Below are 4,841 nucleotides of genomic sequence, written 5' to 3'. Positions count from 1 at the left end.
CCAAATCAACCAGATTTTCGCGCTCTCTTTCAAAAGCATAATCAACCACCAAACCCAAGAACTAACTCATTTTAACTGCTTTAAAATCGTGTATGAGCAGCGAATATAAATTTGCGCCGAAATAATTTTATATGCAACGTATACATATTTCTATATTGTATATATACATACATATATAGTACATATATATATACACCCCCTCTATATATATATATAAACACAGACACACACACCCACACACACACACACATTATACACCAATGCAAGCGCTTAACTTCAAATGCAAATTGATTAAAGGGAAAATGGAGAAGTTTATTACGAGTAACAAAAACCTATGGTATAAACGATTCGAATACTTATTAAACATAAATTTAGAGTGTAATGTTGTGTATTGTACCCCCAAACAGCCCAAACCCCCCACACCCCCGCCCGCTGCTTCGTATGTATGTTTCCTTTTACGTTTCAGAATATTATTATATTGTAATAATTGTAATTAGTTCTGCGAGTGATTAAGGATTAAGTTGGATAATGCATTGTGCGCTTTGTTTTGTATTTGTATCTTCGTAACTAAGTTGGAATGATTGTATTTTGTAATTTAATTTTAAGCTCGATTAAATCTGAGTCTGAGTCAGGCCAGGGATGAACCATAAAGAAACAAAAACAAAAAAACATTAAAAAAAATATAAAAATTAAAAAACAAAACAAAACTAAGAAACCCAAAGCAAGTGTAAGAGGAACAACAGCAACAAAAAAGAATAATAAAACAACAAAAAAGTGCATCTGTTATTAGGTTAAAAGAATTATTGATATTGTTTGCAACAAAATGTGTGAAATATATATATATATATATATATATATATATAAATATAAATAAAAACAAATACAATTTAGCATAAAACAACAAAACAACCAAAGCGAAGGGAAGGGAAAGGCGAACAACAACAACAAATTGTAATTGCAATTTAAAAATAAAATTAATATTTCAAATAACATTCCATTCTGTCAACAATTTACTTGCCCGATTCGTCCCACTGTACCACTGAGGCACCTACAAAAGCATTGCGTCATTTTCCACACGAAAAGACAGGGGCTGTTCGCCATCAGCTGTTCCGGTGGAGAGAGTGGAGAAAGGAGGAAAACAAACACCGCATGCATTTTGCGGCAATCAGCTGTGAAGCTTTCAGCAAGCTTCATGCGTAGCTTTGGCGCGAGAGAACGAACAACAAAGCTTTCACTCCGAATAAAGCTACCAGCAAATGCAAGCGAAAAGCAAGCGGCGCACCAGAGTCTTTTCGGTGTGCGGCGTTCGGTGTACGGTGTTTCGTGCTCCCTTCGCTCCGCCATGCCCATGCCCGTGCCCATGCCATCCTGCTTGAGTCCGAGTCCGAGACCGAGTCCGAGTCAGAGTACGAGCACGAGCGCAAGCACGAGTGGGAGTCCGAAAAGAAAATGCGTGCCAACCAACTGCATGAAAAGGAAAACTTGGTCATTTGCGTTCTCAGTTCGGGTCGGGTTTGCAATTCAACAGCACAGCGAAATCGGAGAAAATTTCGTTCTGAATAGAAATAGTTCAAACACTCATCAGACAGCCGCAATACACACAGCAGCGCAGTGACAAAACAATAAGCCAGCGTAGTAATATCGACTCTATCTATACCATACCATACCATACCATACCGTACCATACCATACCATATATCTATATATATAGTATAGTATACTGTATATATAGTAAAAGGCGTAAGAGCTGAGCAAGGAACTAAGGAAGGAAACGTAGGAGTGAATACGAAAAGTACTTGCATCTAAAATGCATACGGCAAACGGGTTGCAGGTTGCTGGTTGCAGGTTGCAGGTTGCAGGTTGCTGGTCGCAGGTTTCGAGCTTCCAGTTCCGAGTGTGCCCCCAACAAAGTGCTAAGAAATGATTGAAAAACTCATGGAAACGGCTGTGTGCGGGAATTAAATGTGCATTTGTGTTTTGAATTTTTAACGTATTCTACTTCTTGTTCTTTTTTTTTTGGTGCTTTCTCTTCGCCTCTACCGAGGTCCGTGTTCAGTTAACTCCGGGCTTCTGCTCCTGTGTGAGAGAGAGTGCAGTGAGCGGCTAGTGAGTTATGTAAAGCTCTGGTGTTAGGGTCGGTTTTTTTGTTCGGTGTACGGTGGATTGTGCATACGCTGGGGTACGCTGGGCATTCCGGAATAATAGCCAACGCCACCAGTACCGTAGTACCATAGCCACACTGCGCGTGTGGTGGATGAGCGTGTGGAACCACAATAAACGATGTAAGATCGAGTGGCTTCAAAAAAATACTGTTATTACAAATTAGACGTGCGAATGTCGAAACAAGCTTTAACCCATGGACATACAATAAAACTGGAGAATAAAATAAAAATTGATCATGATCAAGAGAGAAAACATAATTCAATTACTTATAAATACTCGCAATAAAGTAAATCCAAAACTATCTACATTTCCCCCGAGTAAATCTCCCAAGAATCAACTGCAATCATTTGAATCCCCTAAAATTAGCCCACCAGACGACCACTTACTATATCATATCACAAGCAGTCAGTCAGTCAATCAGTCAATCAGTCAGTCAGTGAGTCCCATCGGGCATCAATTACCAATTATAACTTTTAAATGACAATAAAATCGCCAAGTGTCCGCGCTAAGTGGTGGAAGTGAGAGATCCGTACCCATGCCCGTGCCCGGCCTGTGCCCGTGCCCACACCCGAAACCCAAATCAATTTGCCTTTAGCGGGTCTCTCTCTGACTATTTTTAGTTGCACTTGCTCTCCTTCTGCCTCTCCTTTGCTCAATATTAGTGTCAAGGTGCAGTGCGGTGCCGCGCAGTGCAGCATAGAGACGAGACAGAGGTAACACAGCCGACACACAAGACGGCAGCCCAAGAAGACAAGAACCAGGCAGAGGTACAACCAGAACCAGAGCCAGAACCACAAGAAAATGTTAGGGGCGTAGGAGCGTAGGAGCAGCAGAAGGCAGCCACGATATCGTGAGAAAGCAACACGAGGCACGACGGACGCCAAAAGGTGGCTATCCAAAAATAATAGCAACAAGAAGCACAGTGGAATCGCAGCAAAGCACAGCACAGCACAGTAGAGTAGAGTAGAAAAGGGGTACGGATTGCAGGGCAGGGTAGGGAAGGGGCTGCTTCCTTCACGACTTGTCACATCGAACCGAAAGAAGTTGAATTTATGTCTTAGGTGGGCTACCTTCAATGACAATTAGGCTGCTAGAACCGCAAAAGTTAGGGTGTTTGTGGGGGTGGGGGTGGTTGAGGGAGCTAGAGCTACTACTCGTATATAGTATGATATGGTGGAGCCATGGCGCGTGTTTTGCTCAAAAGTAAATCGCGTTAGCAACAACAAGGATACGCAGGGCTCAGCTTTCCACCAGGGCGACCCACATTACTTAAATTACGAACTACACGCAAAGTCAGAGAAAGCCGAGCCAAAACAGAGAACAGAGCAGAACAGAACAGACCAGAACTGGGAAAAGTCACACACGTTAGTTAGTTAGTCACTCCGTCAGTCAGTCAGTCAGTCAGTCAATCAGTCTGTCATCCAGTCAGTCAATCATTAGACGAAATGCCTTATGAGTCAGCCCCAGCCACAGCCACAGCCAAAGCCCCAGCCAAGAGAATACCAGTATGTGACCCACAGTCGTGGGTCCGTGGGTTCGTGGTTCTAACATTGCGTGCACTTGGGTGGAGCCGCAAGAGCGGCCATATTGAGGGGGCACTGGGACAGGCAGGACGTGTTGCATATTTCTGGGCGTGTTTGGCTGCTAGACAAAAATGTTGTTCGTAGCGAAATTCCCAGCATTCCAATGCTGTGTTAAGGACAGACATTGAACATTGAAACACAAGCATTTGTCTGGCACTGCCCTCGAAGTAATGATTATGGTAAACAGTCCCCAAAAAACTACATTATTCATACAGTAGCGGTCAGCATTAGTAGTTTTTCTATAAACAATTCCTTATCTTGAGTTTTTTCAATCAAAATCCATTGAAAACTCCAAAAAAGATAGATCTAGACACTCAATGAATGAATATTTGAAAATACGTAGGCAGTTATTTTGGGCTTACTATTAATGTGACCGCTGCTGTAGATCTGCCACCGGGCAGACGAATTTGTTGTTACAATCTACAATTAAATTAAATTTAGTGTGAAGATTCGTCGGGGGTTCCTTGTGTTTTTTTCTCTCGCTTGTTGAATATTCGACGTACACATGCCAGTTTTATTCATTTCTTTTTTTCTCTCTTTTTTTTGTTCATTCGCTCTCGTATTCCGTTTTGCTTTGGTCTGGTGCTTCGCATTTTTGCAGTTCCTTTTGCTTTGCTTTGGTTTATTTTTAACATATTTCGCGCACACCAAAGAGTCTGCGAAAAATGGCCAGTTCTTTCATGCCTCCTCAACGTTACATTGTCTGCCAGGAAAATAGATAATAGATAAGGCAAGAGTGCAGGCATTTATAAATTATTAGCTCTAACGGGCCTCATCTGCGCCACCTTAGGGGGTGGGGGAGAGAGGTGACGGCAGGGCGACCTTCCTTATGGCATTCTTGATAATAAATTTCCAAAAATTGCACCGTATGCACACCGTATACGCGTTGGAGCGTATAAATAATTTTAGTGCCGCAAAACGTTTTCTGGTAATTACTTAAAAATGTGTGATGCAAATTGAATGCAAAAGCCCGAATGCTTGCAGTATGTGAAAGTTATTTTTGTTTTATTTTATTTTATTTTATTTAATCGCACTATTTTCACGGGCATTCGCCTGGCAATAATCTAGTGCATAAATAAATAAAAATAGTTCATT

The 4,841-nt window shown here is 41.7% G+C and overlaps 1 protein-coding gene across 20 annotated transcripts in view; it reads left to right on the top strand.

Moving 5' to 3' along the window:
• The first annotated feature begins 1,477 nt into the window (after nt 1-1,477).
• Nucleotides 1,478-4,841, top strand: part of pHCl-1 (pH-sensitive chloride channel 1) — a 50,396-nt gene continuing 47,032 nt past the window's right edge. For 8 of the 20 annotated variants that reach the window (XM_033381907.1, XM_015187355.2, XM_033381911.1 and 5 more), the window contains exon 1: nt 1,478-1,632. The gene's annotated coding sequence lies outside the window, so the exon portion shown is untranslated. Of the gene's footprint in view, nt 1,636-1,683; nt 2,283-3,553; nt 3,926-4,841 lie in introns of those variants that run through there. The other 12 variants (XM_015187354.2, XM_033381916.1, XM_033381914.1 and 9 more) reach the window with 5 other exon arrangements.

This window comes from Drosophila pseudoobscura, chromosome X, assembly GCF_009870125.1.
Source record: "Drosophila pseudoobscura strain MV-25-SWS-2005 chromosome X, UCI_Dpse_MV25, whole genome shotgun sequence".
NCBI lineage: Eukaryota > Metazoa > Arthropoda > Insecta > Diptera > Drosophilidae > Drosophila > Drosophila pseudoobscura.
The sequence above is the reverse complement of the archived record's forward strand: the minus strand, read 5'-3'. Positions and strand labels throughout refer to the sequence as shown.